Below are 20,263 nucleotides of genomic sequence, written 5' to 3'. Positions count from 1 at the left end.
TAAGCTACTGAAGCCCTTCAGTTTCATTATTGCATATAGTGAAGTAAAATATGATTTTTCTTTTCAAATTCAATACATATGTTTTATAACGGTGCACAAAACCCTACAGAACAAAACTAACAGAGTACATGAACTCACAAAAAAATGTATAACTGCAGAAGTTCTGCTGTTGCCTTTGAGAGACCAATTCGGGCATGCGTGGCTTTTCATTGGCTACTCTGTCATTTCACAGCGAGGACGGTTCCTTTTCTTTGTCTTTTTTTCTCTAGCGTCCTCGAAGTGGATTGCTAACAAAGATATATTCTGACAAATGATACAGAAAACTCCGGGTCTTTTTTGTGAATAACTGGATACTTTTCTATTTGTTGACCGAAACTGCTAGAGGAGGGGTGCCCACAATTCCAAAAGACCATCAGTCAGGATAGTACTGTGTTTTAACTTAATAATTTTCATGTGGGAAAATGCTGACTTACATAAATAAGTGGAGTCGGATAATGCAGTGAAGGGAGTAGCACATTTCCTCATGTTGAGGTACTTTTCCTCTGTGAATAAGTGCCAAAACTGTTCATGAGCGCTGGACTTTAGCTCAATGTCATCTTCTAGTCTCAAAAATCGAATTATCCTCTCCAGAAAAGTTAGGTTAAACAGCGCTTCATTTTTTGACGCCAGTAAATCAACCTTAGCATTGTCCTGAAAAATGTAGCACATACTGGACTGTCTCAGAAAATTAGAATATTGTGATAAAGTTCTTTATTTTCTGTAATGCAATTAAAAAAACAAAAATGTCATACATTCTGGATTCATTACACATCAACTGAACTATTTCAAGCCTTTTATTATTTTAATATTACTGAATTTGGCCTACAGCTTAAGAAAACTCAAAAATCCTATCTCAAAATATTAGAATACTTCCTCAGACCAAGTAAAAAAATAATTTTATAACAGCAAAACTAAATCAAACATTTGAAAATGTCAATTGATGCACTCAGTACTTGGTTAGTAATCCTTTTGCACGGATTACTGCATCAATCCGGCGTGGCAGGGAGGCAATCAGCCTGTGGCATTGCTGAGGTGTTATTGATGCCCAGGATGCTTCGATAGCGGCCTTCAGCTCATTTGCATTTGCAGGTCTGGTGTCTTTCATCTTCTTCTTAACTATACCCCACAAATTCTCGATGGGGTTCAGGTCAGGGGAATTAGCAGGCCAATCAAGGACAGTGATGCCATGGTCAGTGCACCAGTTACTGGTGGTTTTGGCACTGTGGGCAGGTGCCAGATCATGCTGGAAAATGAAATCCTCATCTCCATAGAGCTTTTCAGCAGATGGAAGCATGTAGTGCTCTAAAATCTCTTGGTACACAGTTGCATTTACTCTGGACTTGATGAAACACAGTGGACCAACACCAGCAGCTGACATGGCTCCCCAAACCATTGCTGACTGTGGGAACTTCACACTGGATTTCAAGCAACTTGGATTTTGCTCCTCTCCAGCCTTTCTCCAGACTCTGGCGCCTTGACTTCCAAATGAAATTCAAAACTTGCTTTCGTCTGAAAAGAGGACTTTGGACCACTCTGCAACTGTCCAGTGCTTCTTCTCCATAGCCCAAGTCAGACGCTTCTTCCGTTGTCTTGATTTCAGAAGTGGCTTGACCATGGCAATACGGCTATTGTAGCCCATTTCCCGGACACGTCTGTGAACTGTGCCTTTTGATACCTGGACTCCAACTTCAGCCCACTGTCTTTGAAGCTCCCCCAAATTCTGGAAGCGGCTCTTCTTCACAATTTTGTTAAGGCTGCGGTCATCTCTCTTGGTTGTGCAGCATTTCCGGCCACATTTTTCCCTTCCAACAGACTTTTTGTGGATATGCTTTGAAACTGCACTCTGTGAACAGCCTGCTCTTTGAGAAATTTCTTCTTGTGTCTTACCCTCCTGATGGAGGGTATCAATGATGGTCCTCTGGACAGCAGTCAGATCAGCAGTGTTCCCCATACTTGTGATTTAGTTTACTGAACCAAGCTGAGTGTTTTTAAGGCTCAGGAAACCTCGCAAGGTGTTTCGAGTTAATTAGATGATTCAGGTGATTAGTTGAATAGCCTACTTGTATACTTTTTCATGATATTCTAATATTTTGAGATAGGATTTTTGAGTTTTCTTAAGCTGTAGGCCAAATTCAGCAATATTAAAATAATAAAAGGCTTGAAATAGTTCAGTTGATGTGTAATGAATCCAGAATGTATGACATTTTTGTTTTTTTAATTGCATTACAGAAAATAAAGAACTTTATCACAATATTCTAATTTTCTGAGACAGTCCAGTAAATGTGGCTACTGGCTCCAGTAAAACAAAGTCTTGGAAGCCTTTTTGAAACTCGGAAAGACAGTTCTCCTTCTGCTCTATGTCAATCTGCCTTCCGTTGTGGCTCCAGCTCTGACGCAGCCTTTTGAAGTTTCCCAAATGACAGTTTTGAGGAGAGATTCTCCATTTTTTTTGAAAGAATGAATTGACCTGATCATACGAATGACACATTTTTAATATGCCTGTGTGAAAAAAATGTCCTCCTTTCAGTCAATCTGAACATGGTTGCTTTTTGGCTTATTACTTGATCCTGCTCCCTCAATCATTTTATATACTTTTTGAATATAGAAGAAAGAAATTGGAGGCTAACTAGGCTGCTCGGTAACTCAAACGCTTTTGGCGAGGTTGTTTACGCACCCATGGTGACCCATGCGTCACAAGTGATCAGATGTCAGACTGACTGCCGTGTATGTTAATCAAGTGAGATATTTCATAGTGAGGAGATTATAGGCCGGTTTTTATTTTAATAATGATATGGGTTCCTAGAGGGTGCCCCGGAAGTGGGCAGGCTGCGCTTACGTCGCACCACTCTCGCTTTGCTGAGGAGCGATAGTCACGCGGTAGCCATATTGTTCTCAGGAGGAGAACAATGCGTTATGTTTTGACCGCACGATGATCACTTAATGAATCTTCATTCCAAACAAACGAACAGAGAGTCCCTTATTGCCTCACGATCTACCCACACTGTTGTTGTGATCGACTCGAAGATCACAATTAACGCCCCTAGTCTAGAGCATTGTTGACTCAATACAGTGGAACCTCGGTTTTCGAACGCCTCTCAGTTCGGACAAATCGGTGTTCGACCAAAAATTTCGAGAAATTCTTGCTTCGCTGTTCGGTCAAAAAATCGAAGTTCGATCGCCGCTACGCTAGGGTGCGATGCTGAGCGGCGTACGGGTGTTTTAGCCCCTAATTATGCCTCCGAAGAAGGTTGGTGCACGCAGGACAGGTGAAAATAAAAACAAGTTGTCCGTCCAACTATTGCCTTTAAGAAAGACATAATAGCTAAATATGAAAGAGGTGTACGAATTTCCGATCTTGCTAGTGAATACGGCATGGCTAAATCTACTATCAGTACGATAGTAAAGAATAAGGAGGCTGTGAAATCGAGTGATGCGGCTAAGGAAGTTAGCGCTATAAGCAAGCAACTGCCGCAAGCTTTGGAAGAGGTTGAAAAACTTTTGATGATTTTTCTCTCCCCACCGTCCACCACAAAGGTAAGAAATCCTATTCATAATCCTTTTTTTATTTTTACACGTTCATGTTAGCGTAATCTTTCGCACGGAAGATTACGATAACGCGAACGTACGATTAGCCTGGGTTAGCTTTGTTTACGTAAAACATTCAGGGTGTTGGAACGGAACTCCCTTTCCAATAAAGCGCTAGCCACTTGTTGTGGAGACCCGGGTGCTAAATGACGTGTAAACGACCTGATTTTTTTATTTTTACACGTTCAGCGTTATCTTTCGCATGGAAGATTACGCTAACGCGAACGTACGATTAGCCTGGGTTAGCTTCATTATTACGTTCATGGTGAACATTCAGGGTGTTGGAACGGATTAAAACGATTTTACATTACTTTTAATGGGAAAAACGATTTTCGGTGATCGACCAAATCGGTTTTCGAACAGGGTTCTGGAACGGATTATGGTCGAGAACCGAGGTTCCACTGTAGTTGCTTTTGAACTTGGTTCTACTGAATTTTAATTGTTTCGTCAGAGTATTCATCTTTGACCCCTGCTGACTCATCAAAAGTGAATGGCCCTCTCATTCATGCTGCGTATGAGGCTTGTGCACAAAAAATATCAGTCGAAAGACTTAGCAAGCTTGTTTTAGTGGTTGGCCATTGTTTGTTTCAGTTTCATGGGTACAGAAATCTCACCAATTCAAGACACATCTTCTTAAACAGTTGTCAGGAAGGAGAAATTTTCCAAAGTTATATCGATCATATTTGTCCGACCACTTCCACGGCAGAGGCTACACCGAAGCCTTGAGTCTGAGTCACCGAGCACCTAGGGTTCGATCGAACCCAGGTTAAGAACCACTGGCCTTATAAATTTGAGCAGGACTGGGGGAAGTACTCCCGCGCAGAATGAATGTTAAGTTTTGTCGGTTGTTAAGAACTTGCAGGGACGCATGTTGACAAACACAAGTTTGATTCGCATGTTTTTCTCAATCCACGTTTTTAATCACTCAATTCAAGTGCAAAAGGGATTGTTTTAAGAACGGGATGTTTGCATCACAGGACAAAATTCTTAATTCCACTATTTGTCCTTTTTTTGCCAATGTTTGTGTGTACATTATTACATTAAGGAATTTAATTTAGCCAACGCTTACTTGGTAAACATATACTTTAGTTTTTATGATTATATATTGAAAGTTTTTTATTGTGTGTTTTGGGTACAGCAAAGCCGTGGTGACATGTTTGTTTTCGTAAAGTAGCTGTGGCGTGGCAATGTTTTAATGAATTAAGTGTGAGACAGCAAAGCTCTTGCACTATTTTTCTGACCTTGATTGTTTGGACTTTTGTTTTTCTGTAGGAATTCTAAACACAGGTCAAGTGTTGCTTTAAAAAATACTAATGGTGGCAAAATTCTGTTCATGTGTTAAGATTTAAAGCACCGTCCCAACTAGGGCTGCAACTAACGATTATTTTGATAATCGATGAATCGATAGATAATTGTTTTGATTAGTCAATAAATCAGATTTTAAATAGCATTTTTAATTCCCTCCTCCATTCACATATTAAAGTGTCGGACAGATATAAAAACAATGCACAATGCAAAATGAAACCTATAATATGAAACAAATAGCCTTACAAGGAATAGAAATGCATACAAATACATGCTTTAAATCTGCAAATATCTAGAAAAATATTTTTTTATAAAGTGAAAAAAAGAGAGGTAAAATACTTCATACAATAGTTCGAGTATTTATTTGGATGTCATCTTATTGTACACCGAATATTTTTATACAGCACTCTGAGCATTTCGGTGTCTATATAAATAGTTTGGGGTTTTGGATCAAGATCATGGTGAGTCGGGACACAAAAATGGGTCATGGACCCGTTTTCAGAGGGTCATGTGTCTGCCTTGGCAAAATATTTTTAAGAAAAGAAAATAATAACTAAGTGTCATTTAAACCCCTTCACAACAGATGTTGATAATTTCCTGCAAATGCGAGTTGACACCCACCATTTTACACCTCAGAAAAAGACGGATTCATTTGTTTGTTGGACATGGCCAAATGTAGATACAGCTGAGAATAAATGAGCGACGGATTTTATTATTTTGGAAATAATGCCAAAGAAGTAAAGCAAGTAAAATGCAGGTGATTGAGCATTAAAGGGAATAAGAAATATTATTACTTTGAATAGTTTGGGTTTTACTGGTGATTTTTTTGTGTGACTACTGATAATTCTAGTATCACTGCTTCAAAAGGCAAAATCCTTTCATTTAATACATTTGAGAAGTGGATTTTCTTTCTTGATTTGGATCACAGATTGTAGTTAATATAGGATGGTGGATTCCTAAGTCAAACCAGTTGAAATCCCCTGATCAAGATTACCAGGCGCATCGAAATACAGTCTCAAAGCGATCTCTGCAATAGAACATTGAATGCACTCTCGTTTTTACTTTGAATTACCATGCTGTGTGCTGCATAAATCGCATGACACAGCGAATCGATGATGAAATACGTTATCAAGGTTTTTAATAATCACTTTTAATCGATTCTATTAATTCGTTGTTGCAGCCCTGGTCCCTACAAAGGAAAGACTGCTAGCCAAAATTGGAAATTATCGGCTGAACTTGAAAAGTACAGGAACAAAAAAAGTCACATTTCTTAGGCTGATGCCGTCGCAGAGAGCCTTTCACTGCCTTTCATTTCCAATCAGAGGCACAAAGGCGGAAAAAAATGCGACGAAATGACAAGTCGCGCTGACCTACATGACAACGCTTGGCCTTTCAGTTCACTCTTGTACGTATTTTACCATTTGAATGATCTCTGTGAGATCGTGGCGAAAGCGTTTTCACATTGAAAAGTCATTTGCTGATCTTGGTATGCTGAAGCTGTGCATGTATAATATTGTTTGGTGCATTTGTGTTTTCTAAATGAGGCAGTTAATAAAAACAAAGAAACTGAGATTTGCCACTGGATTTGTGTAAACCACTACACTGCACCATACATGTGATGTGACTGTCATTTTCAGCGTCAGCGACTTTACTGTCTTTGGCCGCAGGTCACATATAAGTGGTCTCTTGGAGGGGGACGGGGGACACAGCAGCTATAAAGTGCATTAATATTATGAGATTTTTGCCTTTTTTAATGAAATGGCAGTTGTAATGTCCTAAGCAGTGGTGTGAAAAGCACATTAAGATGAATGTTTCGTTAACTCATTCGATGTTTTTCTCAAATAAGAAGAGAGCCAATTTTTGCCATTATGGCTCATTTTTGAAGGCCGACCAAAAATTTATTTTTCTAGCTATATAGGCATAGGACATATCAAAAGAAAGCTTCAACAACCATCTTTCATTAGAAAAAAGGGACTCTGTCACTTTTTTAGAAAGCCCTGTCTTTACTTATCCCTATATTTGCTGCTCTCACACAGTGCCTACACCAGAGATCTCCAACGTGGTGCCCGTGGGAACAGGCGTGCCCCCGAAGGGCCGCTGACATGCCCATTGCCGTGTTCTAAAAATAGCTCACCAGTGCTGGGTCATTGTGATTTACTTGTAATTTGCATTGCCTAAAACAGTGCGTCTGTCACTTTTATATTAATTAAAATAACAATGGGACGGATGTCCTCAATGTTCTCTGGTTGATTAATTAATTCAATGGCAGACATTTTTCTCAAATTAGGAGAGCGGGGGCTTGGTTTCCAAGATACCGTATTTACCGCACTATAAGGCGCACCTAAAAGTCTTCATTTTTTTCAAAAGCTGACCATGCGCCTTATAACACAGTGCGCCTTATATATGGCTCAATAATAAATTCGCAAGGTCTCGCAACTTACTCAACAGCCGCCGACTCGATTTTACCCCGAACGTGGAGTAGTCCGCGTGTATGCTGGGATTTATATACCGGCGTTTCACTGGCTAACCAATGTGTCAATCATCATTTGAATTGATCACTATTGGGTGAAGTTATTCGGAGCCTCGGATTGGCTAGATGGCCAAAACAAACCCTGCAATCGGCCGAGTTTAGGAATGGCGTAGCAAATCCGCGGTGTATGCTGGGATTTATATACCGGCGTTTCATTGGCTAACCAATTGTGTCAATCATCATTTGAATCGATCACTATTGGCTGAAGTTATTCGGAGCCTCGGATTGGCTAGATGGCCAAAACGAACCCTGCAATCGGCCGAGTTTAGCAATGGCGTAGCAAGTCCGCGGTGTATGCTGGGATTTATATACCGGCGTTTCATTGGCTAACCAATGTGTCAATCATCATTTGAATCGATCACTATTGGCTGAAGTTATTCGGAGCCTCGGATTGGCTAGATGGCCAAAACAAACCCTGCAATTGGCCGAGTTTAGCAATGGCGTAGCAAGCTTAGCAAGCTTGTTAAAGTTCACCATAAAGAAACATGTTTTATTAGTCTGTATTTGTAAATATTCTACTCTCCTGGATTTACTTCACTCACGGTTGTAAGAAGACCATGATTGCGTATCATTATTGAACATGAGAACTTAAGTGAGTTATGCAGCTTTATATTTTACCGGTATCTTGTTTTAGAACGATCTTGATGTTGCTGTGATGAGTTGAGTGAATTAAACTCAATTCCAAGTGTTTATTGTCATATGCACAGTAAAGTTGTGAGCGAAAAAGAAAATAGAAACATAGAAATGTTTGGCATTTCTTGAATCCCAAGACTTCAACCTTCCGAATGATATTTGAAATGACGCATTTAAGTGACATCGTACGGACACCGCATCCGCACGTGTCTACGACACGTATTTGCTTCTTTGCAAGCTTTGGGAATGTTAAGGGGGTAATCAGTTTGACTGAATCATCTGACATTTTTGTCGACGTTCCCACTGTAGCGCCTTATCTATGGAAGATATAGGACCAAAATCTATTTTTTGGGGGTGCGCCCTATAACCCGGTGCGCCCTATAGTGCGGAAAATACGGTAACGTTTTTTACGGAATATGCATTTCAAGCAGAACTTTTCACTTACAGAGACCCCTCGCTACTTCGTGTTTCAGTTATCGCTTGTTCACTCCTTTGCAGGAAAAAATATAATGAATTTTAAAAAAGATCAAAGAAAAAAAAGCACCCAAGCATCCTGCACCACTGGGGAATGGTTTGGACAGCCAAGATTCAAGCCGATTGGGCAGCACCTCATGACTTGAGATCTCTGTTGGCCAATTCTTATTACAGTGGGACCTCGCTACTTCGCTGTTCCACGTTCGCGGGTTCAGAGCTTTGCGGGTCTAAAAAAAATAATAATAAAATAAAATGGTTTTTTTTTTAAACATGTTTTTTTTAAGCATTTTTGAAGGGGTGTCGCTACTTTGTGGTTCCACGTTCGCGGGTTCAGAGCTTCGCAGGTCTATTAAAAAAATAATAAAAATAAAATAATTTAAAAAGAAAAAAATATATTTTTTTTTAAGCATTTTTGAAGGGGTGTCGCTACTTCGTGGTTCCACGTTCGCGGGTTCAAAGCTTCGCAGGTCTAAAAAATAATAATAATAAAATAAAATTATTTTTAAAAAAAAATTTAAGCATTTTTGAAAGGGTGTCGCTACTTCGCGGATTTTCACTTTTTGCGGGTGATTTTGGTCCCCATTAACAGAGGGATTACTGTATAGCTTCCTTCATACGGTATACCTTCTGTGCATTCTTTCTGCATTTCGCTGAGAAGAGTTTGTGTCCATGCATCTCTCTCTCTCCCTCTCTCTCTCTCTCTCTCTCTCTCTCTCTCTCTCTCTCTCTCTCTCTCCCACACACACTTTCAGTCGGCAAAGCTTTAAATCAAGTTCATTTCACACATGATGGGTGAAAAAGCATCGCAGTGTAGGGAAGATGCCCCGAGCTGACTCCGCCCACAGAACATACGGGAAGCGACTGGACTCTCCAGCTGAGTAATAAAAAATTGAAAACCCCCGACTGTTCATTCTTTATCAAAAGATTAATGATCCGCATCTGTGTGTCATGTTCATGCCAGCAATTGTTTCTCTGCGTGTCTACATTAAATGTTGCCTATTATCAACAATTATAATTATTATAATAATTATAATCGACCAATTGGAGAACTTCTGGACTGATCAATTATCTATATCAATGAACTAAAAAACATATAGTTTCAAGCTAAAAATGAAATATGTTTAGAGAATTGCTTCTTTCATGCTGGACATAATTTATTCGGGTGAGAAACCGTGAACACTACCTGCTGGCCGAATCAGTAACCACCGAATTAGATTCTTAACCAAATAAATATAATTTAAAGCAATTTTCTCTACAGCTGTCACACTAGCTTAGCACACACACAACACGAAAAAGTCAATTTTCGCTAAACTGTACATCCAATTAAACTCTAAAATTGTACGAATTGCCAGAGTCTACATTGTTAGCGATAAAACAAGAGAATGTCATGGAGAGCTATCGATTGGGGCAGTGTTGCAGAGATGCTTTTAAGATAATAGGGAGTCGTGGACCCTGTGGATTGATCAATGAAGGGAGTAAGTGTGGAAAAGAGAAGTTTCTCCCCACACACCACAGATCATCCATAATGAGCTCAAGTGTCAATACTAAGCAACGGCTCCTCACCTCTTCATATTGAGCACTGCATCACGACGCAGGGAAACTGAACCTTTCTTTTACAGCGCAGACAGCAGAAATGGTGAGGTATCCCATGCATGTTTTACACATATTCCTGTAATTTATCTTGGGTTGATTTGTTTTTTTAATGGTATCGGCGGAGACGGCGTACACTGTTTATCGCTTTTCATTGGTGAGGATGCTGGCAGGGAATCACTTTGCATCCATTTTCTATGCCGCCTGACCTCATTATAGGTTACGAGTAAGCTGCGGTCTACAACAGCCAACCTGGATCCTCGCCAGCCAATGGCCACATTTGCACACTGGTGAGTGGTCCATCTCCTGCCAGTTTGTTTTATTGAAGACCGTGATAACATTACAATTTTGGGAGGAATTTGTATCGAATAAAACCAAGGGAACGAATTAATAATCCTCCAGAAATAAAACGTAATATTAACTGCATCTCTGTATTGCTGTACTTTTTTTTAACAAATCTAACTCAGGGGTCTCCAATGTGATGTCCACAGGCACCAGAATGCACCCTAACGACAGCTGACCTGCCCACGGAGCTTTTCTGAAAATAGCAATGCAGTGCTTGGTCATTATGATTTTCGAGTAAAATGTTTGTGTTTGTGTGTGGTTGAATAAGTTTATTTAACCCTACTCCCTTTAATGAACCTGGAAAAAACACATTGACAACATAAGCTGTTTTAGAAATGCATATCGAACTAGGTGCCATTTAAGCTAATTTGTAACAAAAAAGCAGCTCTCAGATTTAAAAAGGTTGAAGACCTATGCTCTAACTTATTTCCATCAAACCTTATTTGTTTTTTTATTGATATCAATCTAAATGCTCATTCTACCTGCTAGAGCGCAGTAAAGGTGTAAAAAAGCTAATCTCCAGTCTGGTATCATCTTAACCCTTGGATGTATGACCTACCAATACATACACTTTTCCATGAGTTGGGTTGAAAATGAGTGTTTGGGAGGAATAAAATTACTAATGGCATCATGTTATAAACATGTTTTACGACAAATACCTGGAATATAACATTACAACTTTGAAGAATAGCAATCCATGGGGTCATTTTTTGAGCCCTCTTATGCATCCAAGGGTTGAAAACAGTATTGTGCAGTATTTTGGGCTGCAAAAAAAAGAAGCTGCAAGCAGAGGGTCTCAGAAAAATGACAGTAGACTGGGTGGAAACATATGTTCCCCTGGAGAGGGATAGGCACCATCAGGCTGCATTTGCCCAAGACACACTACAGGAAATTGTGCCCCTACGACGTTAGTGTTTAAAGGATCCAACCAACCATTTATTTACAAAAATCACGATCAATGTACCAAATAAACAAGTGGGTACTAAATGGCCCTCTGGTGGTGGAAGGAACAGTTTGTTAGACCCTAACAAAAACTTGTATTCTGTATTTCTCTTTTTATGTATTTCAAGGCAGTATGACAATTGAGGCAAGCATGTTTTATTCATAGCTCCCTCTTTTCACATTCAAGTCAAGTCAAATTTATTTATATAGCCCTTAATCACAAAAATGTCTCAAAGGACTGCACAGGATTATAATTACACAATTCAATTCAAAACCTGATCTTAAACCAAAATGCGGGCAAGGAACAACTCAAAATCTCAGCGTGAGGAAAAAGAGAAACCAGGGTGAATCAGATTTAGCATTACAGTACACAAACATAGTAAACACTAGGTAACATGTTGAAAGTATGTCTGGAAAGTGCATGACAGCAACGACGCCCGAGCCTGTAAACTAGTCCAGAAAGTCTATGACGGCCACGACGCAGCTTCCCATCTCTGCCAGCTGGTCAGTGCTGGCGTTGACATGCTTCAGGTCAGACGCTGGTCCGCTGACTCATCTCAAATCATCCTTCTTCCTCGTATCACCACCAGGCAGGCAGTCGGAAAAAGACAGGACAATACAGAGTAAGAGGTGGGCATCAATCATAAGCTTTGGAATAGAAGTGTGTCTTAAGCCTTGATTTAAAAACCTCCATAGAGGTTGCAGATCTTATCTTCGGAGGCAGGGCATTCCATAGCACCGGGGCCCGGATGGAAAACGCTCTCAAGCCTGCAGACTTCTTGGCTCTCGGAGTCACAAGTAGACCGGCATTTTCCGAGCGGAGACTCCGTGCAGGAAAATAGGGGGAAATCAAATCAGAGCGATAAGAGGGTGCAAGTCCATGCAAACATTTGTATATTAATAAGAGAACCTTAAAGTCACATCTTAAGTGGACTGGGAGCCAGTGCAAGTTGGCCAATACAGGAGTAATATGCTCAAACCTTTTGGTCTTAGTCAAAAGTCTAGCTGCCGCATTCTGAACCAGCTGCAAACTTTTTATGCTAGACATCGGGAGACCAGAAAGCAATACATTACAGTAATCAAGCCGAGAAGTAATAAACGCATGAATTAAAACCTCTGCATCTGATTGGGACAACGTCGAACGAATCTTCGCAATATTACGGAGGTGGTAGAAAGCTATTCTAGTAATATTTTTCACGTGTGACTGAAACGACAGATTAGGATCAAATATAACACCTCGATTTTTGACCGAGTCACTATGGGTGATATTACATTTGTCTAGGTTCAGGGCAGTGTTTGAAAACAACTCACTACAATGAGCTGGACCAATAATCAACATTTCAGTTTTTTCTGGGTTAAGGCGCAAAAAATTAAGTGACATCCATCTTTGAATCTCAGTTAGGCAAGCCTCCAGATTTCTACAACTTAACTGTCCAGTTGTCTCCAATGGCACATACAGTTGAGTGTCATCTGCATAGCAATGGGAACTAATATTATACTTGCGGATAATTTCACCAAGCGGAAACATATAAATACTAAAAAAGAAGGGTGGCAAGTACAGAGCCCTGTGGAACACCGCAGGGGACATTAGAGTGTTTAGAGGTCAGATTGCCATAGTTGACACATTGCATCCTGTCTGACAGGTAGGACCTAAACCACGAGAGTACAGTTCCTGAGATACCAACAAGTAATATGTTGTGGTCGACAGCATCAAAAGCAGCACTGAGATCCAGCAGCAGTAACAATGATGAGGCAATTCAAATCTATTGCTATAAGGAGATCATTGGTTACTCTAGCCAGGGTTGTCTCAGTAGAGTGATTTGCCCTAAAGCCTGACTGGACAGTTTCAAAGAGGTTATTTTCTGACATGAAGTCATTTAGCTGCTGTGCAACAACCTTTTCAAGTAATTTTGCAAAAAAATGGCAGATTTGACACTATAATTACCTAGGCTTTCTGGGTCAAGGTTAGGTCGCTTAAGCGTGGGTTTAATGACAGCAGACTTGAAGGCTACAGGAACAATACCCGAGGATAGCGATATATTGATAATATTTAAAACTGATGGTCCTAAGATCCCAAACAGATCCTGGAAACGAATCAAGCAGGCAAGTAGTTTGTTTGGCCCTACTGACCATCTGTGTTGGACTATCAAGGGACAAATCATTGAAACTGGAGAGTGTTTCTGAGCAACCGCCGACACGGTCCTTACCTAACACCTCCACATCTTTAAGGTAGGACGAGACGATTAGAGAGTGTTCATTTAAAATTTCATTCCTGATGAATTGAATCTTTTTATTAAAAAAAATCCATACAGTGAATTTGTTTATGTAAATGGTTCGGATGTAAAGCTGCATTTATTCACCTGTTAAAATAAACAGATTGTTAACACATTCATTGTCAAACATGGACATCTGTTTTATTGTTTGTGAATACATCTGTTGTGCTTTCACTCAACAATATCTTCCCACTCAACTATATCTTCCGTTGGAGGAATCTGCCACACTAAATTGTGGAAATTTGGAGGCCTGCCTCACTGAGATAAAAGAGTGGATGTCACTCAATTTCTTGCGTCTTAACTCCGAAAAGACCGAAATGTTAGTTATTGGTCAATCTAAATGCTGTGACTTATTATCAAAAACTGCTGTGAACATTGACAAATGTCACATCACACAGAGTGACTCAGTTAAAAATTTAGGTGTCATATTTGACCACGATCTGTCCTTTCAAACACATGTAAAGAAAATTACTAGAACCGCTTTCTTCCATCTTCGCAACATTGCTAAAATTCGTCCTATACTGTCTCAGTCGGATGCGGAGATTATAATTCACGCGTTTGTTACCTCCCGTCTCAATTACTGTAATGCACTACTCCGGTCTCCCGAAGTCCAGAATCAAGAGTCTTCAGCTGGTACAAAATGCTGCAGCGAGGCTATTAACTAGGACAAAAAAGTCCGATCATGTCACGCCGATTTTTGCTAACCTGCATTGGCTCCCTGTTAGCCTAAGATGTGATTTCAAGGTTGTCTTAGTATTATACAAAATCATACATGGACTTGCTCCCTCATATCTTTCAGATCTGATTTCTCCCTATGTTCCGGTCCAAAGCCTTCGTTCTGAGAGCGCCGGTCTTCTGGTGATCCCAAGAGCCAAGAAGTGTTCCGCTGGTTCGAGAGCGTTCTCCATCCGGGCACCGGTGCTGTTGAATGCTCTTCCCCCTGTGATCTGTTCTGCAACCTCAGTAAAAGTGTTTAAATCTAAGCTTAAAACACACTTCTACTCTATAGCATATGAATAACCTATATTTTTCTTGCCCTTATGTTGGTTCCAGATCAGGGGATGGTGTAATATAGTCTGAAAAAATAGTCTGTGTAATAACCTGTGAAGCCCTTTGAGACTCTTTGTGATTAAGGGCTATACAAATAAAAATGACTTGACTTGACTTGACTTAAAATTTATCCTTTATTATCTGTGATTATAATTAGTAAGGCAGGCTACGCATGCAGTTTGAATGATAAAGCATGGTACTGAAAAACGAAGCAAAATAGTTGGCGTCGACATTATATCTTGGTTCCGGCCCACCTTAGAACCAAAAGTCTGTATCCACCCACCGGCCCAAACAGAGTCTGATATGCGAGGATACAACTTTTTTTTAAAAATCCCTTTTGTATAATAATTTAATTTGCAAAAATCAATTAAAATGTATTGTTATAGCACTTTTTAGCCAATGAGTTGACAGCACTCAAAGTGCTGTGTAAACACTTTCAGTCTACATAATAATAATAATAAAATAATAAAAGTCCCTCCTTTTCCCCCACCCAACAACCCGAAACACCAAACACACAGACATACACAATGGGTAATATAAGTGAAAAACTAAATAAATAATAAAACAAACACATTTTTTTCAAGATAAAGGCATGGCTGAGTCCCATTCTTCGCACTTTCACTCGCTATGTGCCCTAGTCACTCGGTTTGCGCGTTCACGTGAAAATGGGGTGTGTCCCGATACTCTCAAGACCGAGGCAGAAGTGCCCTCAAACCATGTCGTAGCCACTTCAAGGCCGAGGGGGCTCTCGACCTCACTTGGCAGCGAAGTGACTACCCAGAAGGCTTTACGAATACTCAATATCAACAAACATGCCCGAAAGGGAACCGCACAAATGTAAGTAGTTTTCCACAACCACGCATGTATTTGCAACAAAATGTATTGAGATATCTTAGTTAGACGTAAATGCAATAGAAAATCGTATTTTTGCATTAAAACACGAACACTGCAAAATCGCTACTTTACGAAGTGCACTAATCTACCAAGGGAGCTGGCAAAAAAAATCTTCACGCTACAAACTGTAAAGTAGGATAACTGCAGAAAATCACGGTTCAGCCCATCCCTGTTTTTATCTTAAACGAGTCGTGCTTTGACATCTACATGGAGCAGTCAGAATACCGTTCTGGACATAAGCCCTTGTTTACTGCACACAATTTCAGGTGTCGTGTTTTATTTACAATATGATTCTTTCATGTGAGATCAGAATGCATTAGTTTTCATCATGCATTGTGAGTAATGTCTCCGAATTTCACGTGGAAATACAGTTGAAACAAATTACTATCACATAGGCCACTGCCTTCTCTGTAAACACATATTAAGTAAACTAATTACCTTCTCAAAATGTTGTCCAAATGTGGAGACAATTCTAAAGCATATGTGATGCTGGCCAATAGAAGGCTCTTACAGCCATAAGAATAACATGTCATTTTTTTGTATCTATTCACTATCAAATAATTATCCAGAACACATCCTATAATTTCCTGTCTCATATCAACTTTTTGAGCATCCTATACACAGTTGTTTTGTACAATACATCAGCATTAAGTAATTCTTGTTTTTTCCACCCAACCTAAAGGCCACTGAAGAACGTCCCGTGGAAGAGCTGGTCACCATCACAGCTACCACGCCATCCACACCACCGGGCACGTCGTTGGCACCTTCTAATCCGGCGCCAAACCCCAAATCACCCAGAAAAAAAGGAAGCACGATACACTCCTTGACTTTTTGAAAGCGGAGTCTGCCGGAGCGAAGAAAAGGCTCGAAGAAACTGTGGCCAAAACTGAGCGGTTCCCGTCTTTTTTGGGAAGCTCGTGGACAAATTTCCAGAACAGTGACATCTCTGCAATGTTTCCCTTTGTTTTATAAAAGGAAAAAAAAATTTTATTAAGAACTCAATGAAGTTCCAGTTTGTGTTTCCAGCTTTATGGAAATATTGGTATATTTTTGTTAAAATTTGTGACACATTATTTATTTACTATTATGTATTTTGGCCCAATGTGAGTTTGTTTTTCTGTAAGTAAACTATTATTTAAGCTGGAGTGATTTGTAGTTGTTTTCTGTCCAACAGTCACATAGTTCACACACAGTATCTCACATCATTATGAAATAAACCACCAAGGTGTTACTCAAAATGAAGATGTTTATTGAATAGTAATGCAGAAAAGCACATAATGCAAATGTGGGTCTGACTTCCAGAGCCTAAAATATGGCTTTTGGGCAATTTATTCCATATTAACTGTGGACAATTATTTGTACGGTGGACCAGGGAACCCTGAAGACCCGTGACACCACACGGTAGGACAGAGCGTGGACCAGCCAGTACACGTAGATCAGGACCTCCAGCCATGGCCCTGTTCCCTCTTTAGCAGCTCCTGCAGGGCCCACATAACCTTGCTCAACCTTAAGTCCTGAATGAGTTCTGACTCCACATCCAACCATAAGCACAGGATGGGAACATTCCTGTCCAACCTGTCCACGCTTATGGGACAGCCACTCTGGAACACAATAGATAACAAACAATTTAGACATAAATGTGGGCATAGAAAAGAAAAAGACCGCTTTAACTGTGATGTAAGCATCATGAAAAAATGTTGAAATGACCTTTTTATATTCAATGACAACTCTTTTGAATTAAATTCCTTATGAACTAAGGTTTTTGGGTCGTACAGGGAAGTTTGGTGACGATATTATGTCAGCTAAAGGGTCAGGTGGACTGTTCTTGTGTTTGTTTACGTTTCGTCATGTCACAGATTCAAGACCCCTACTATATGTCATAAAATGGCATTAAGATACTAATAAGTAGATTGCCATTTATGTCTACACAAACATAGGGTATTATGTGAACGTGCATTGTATGTTAACTCTTACTGTATTTGACCGAACGGGTCAAATTTTTTTAATGAGTGTACGTACCTTGTAAAGATGAATCAGCACTACATAGCGCCGAAGCTGTCTTCAGTATAGCACATTTCTCCTCCGTTGATTGGAGACACGGAAAAGATGATTAGCTTTCAGGCAATCGGTAATAACACAGCAGTAGCGGGCATTTTTAACGTTGCACGAACTCTCCAACTGACACACTACAGGTTGAGACTCGAGTTGTTTACATGTGACGTAAACCAATACGTCACTGAGGTCTACAGCCAATTAATATTACCGCCATCTCCTGGACAGGGGTGGAACCTTGCAAGTCTTGTCCAAACCATCTCCACTTTGCACTCCACCGGCGGAGGGCACTCCTCTATCGAGGGACCTCACTGGAGGGTCCTCAGGGCCGAGTGAGAGAAATGGGATTGGGCCATAGAGTAGCCATGTGAGGAAAGGCACTTGAGGGGGCTCATCCACACTGTCGGAATCGCAGCACATAGATTCGTAATATAATTTTCAGCCATCTAACCACACCCTACTCCTGTTGGCCACCGTACAAGGCAACACTGAAATATTAAAACTGAAAATGAAAAAAATGACCATTCCTACTTAAAAATGTGGGATAAAAAATGATAAGAGTAAATCCAAATTTTTTTTTTTAAATTAAGAAATAAAAACCCTGAAAGAAGTGGGTCTTGAGCTTCCTCTTGATTCTGAAGAACTTGAGAATTGTTTATATTGACAGTCACACTCCCAGATCAGGTTGGTCAATAAAAAACTATAAGAAGAATTCAACATTTACATACTTGAAATTTTTTAATGTGAAATATTTACCTTAAATATGTCATATTAACTGCATTGCAGATTTTCTGCAGGATACAATAGAACGCCAACTACAATAAAATCCCATTGTTACTATAATTCAAGTTGCAACTGCCAGTGCTACTGATTCGGAAGATATTGGACTGTTTCTACGGACACTCACTCACTCACGCAATTCAGATTGGTTATTAAAAATAAAATAAGAATGCAAAATTCACATGCTCGACACTGCAGAAACAGTGTAGTCAAGAGAAATGCTATGAGATGCAAAAGATTAAAGCAATGGAATGGAGCGCATCTTAGGTGGGAATATAGGTCAGTGCTTGTGAAATTAAGAGCTAGTATTTGGAGGTTTTACGAGTCATAAATGCCTACGATTGAATTCACACCTCTTAGAAACAAAATATGAAAATGATATAAAGTATCCACAAAAGGGGCTGAATTCTTGGCGCAGGAAACGGTTTAACGTCAGGAGTAAATCGGGTCATATATGAAATGTCAATACTGCCTCTCTGCGGTTTGAGCACCTTAGTGCAGCCCAAAAGTCTCATTTGTGCAAAAACTTAAGTTTTTTTTAACTCATTCAATGCCAAAGGTTCTCTCAAATAGAGGAGTCGGTGCCAGACAATTTTTGCCATTTTGCCTCATTTTGGGAGGCCTACAAAAAATGTAGTTATTTAGCCATGTAGAAATGAGACGGATTCAACCCTCATCCACTGTATTTTTGAAAAGGATTTTTGTAGCTTTTATCATAGTTTAGCAAATATCAGTTGAAGATTGCTAAGTTTCCTGAAACACTCATTTCCAAGAAAACTTCTTAGAAAAACAGCTTTTTTTAAAGGATGCATCTAGAGCAGAACTTTTGAACTGTTTATTTCATTTGTGATACCTCCAATATGTTAACTATGCTTTCCATAAACACAAGGGCGCTTTGCTTTCAAAACAACATTCTATTTCAAGAACGCTGAACATATCCATAAACGATGCATGACATTTCAAAAAAAATTCTGATGTTTCCAGTGACATGATCACACGATTTCGGTCACTATGGCAAGTGCACAAAACGTCATCCCTCTCTGCCTCGCCCTTCAATCACTGGATACAAGAAGCAACACTAGGAAGTGGGGGATCACTAGATGTTTAGACATTGATCTGATCAAAGCAACTCCTGCCATCAAATAGTTATTTTTCAAACTGAAATAATTCCTAGAGGCTTGACACATACCAACCTGCTGTGCCAAACCCTTTATAATATTTTTATAATATAAAACAACAATTAAAAAACCTAATTCTATATTTTGTAAGTTGGGGGAAAATATTCTGAAAACGTATTTATGTGTTATGGCATTCAATAAGGGCAGCACGGCGATGCAGTGCTTAGCGCGTGTGCGGCACAGTTCTAAGGTCTTGGGAACCTCCTGTGTGGGTTCAAATCCAGCCACCGGACTTCCTGTGCGGAGTTTGTATGTTCTCCCCGTGCTTGCGTGGGTTTCCTCCGGGCACTCCTGTTTTCTCCCACAATTCAAAGATATGCATTTCAGGTGGTTTGACTGGTCCAAATTGTCCCTAGGTGTGAATGAGCGAGCGAGTTGTCTGTCCCTGTGTGCCCTGCGATTGGCTGGCAACCAGTTGAGGGTGTCCCCTGCCCACTGCCCGAGGACGGCTGGGATGGGCTCCAGCACCCCCGCGACCATACTGAGGATAAGCGGTGCAGCTAATGAGATGAGATGGCATTGAATGAGTTAGTAGAATGTTTATTAATTTCATGACTGCTTGTCCTCAAAAAAGTCCTACCAGACTCGGCAAA

The 20,263-nt window shown here is 40.0% G+C and overlaps 2 long non-coding RNA genes across 2 annotated transcripts; one reads left to right on the top strand and one right to left on the bottom strand.

Annotated features, from left to right (window-relative positions):
- The first annotated feature begins 15,562 nt into the window (after positions 1-15,562).
- Positions 15,563-16,805, top strand: LOC148369832 (uncharacterized). Its single transcript, XR_015849888.1, has 2 exons — positions 15,563-15,603; positions 16,343-16,805. It is a non-coding gene; the product is annotated as an uncharacterized LOC148369832 (long non-coding RNA).
- An 83-nt stretch (positions 16,806-16,888) lies between these two features.
- On the bottom strand, positions 16,889-18,060 carry LOC148369831 (uncharacterized). Its single transcript, XR_015849887.1, has 2 exons — positions 17,680-18,060; positions 16,889-17,261 (listed from the first exon to the last, which is right to left on the bottom strand). It is a non-coding gene; the product is annotated as an uncharacterized LOC148369831 (long non-coding RNA).
- Between the last annotated feature and the right edge of the window lie 2,203 nt (positions 18,061-20,263).

The sequence above is a fragment of the Urocampus carinirostris genome, chromosome 3 (assembly GCF_059441175.1).
Source record: "Urocampus carinirostris isolate Australia breed hairy pipefish chromosome 3, RoL_Ucar_1.0, whole genome shotgun sequence".
Classification (NCBI taxonomy): Eukaryota; Metazoa; Chordata; class Actinopteri; order Syngnathiformes; family Syngnathidae; genus Urocampus; species Urocampus carinirostris.
This window is presented reverse-complemented; position numbering and strand designations above follow the sequence as displayed.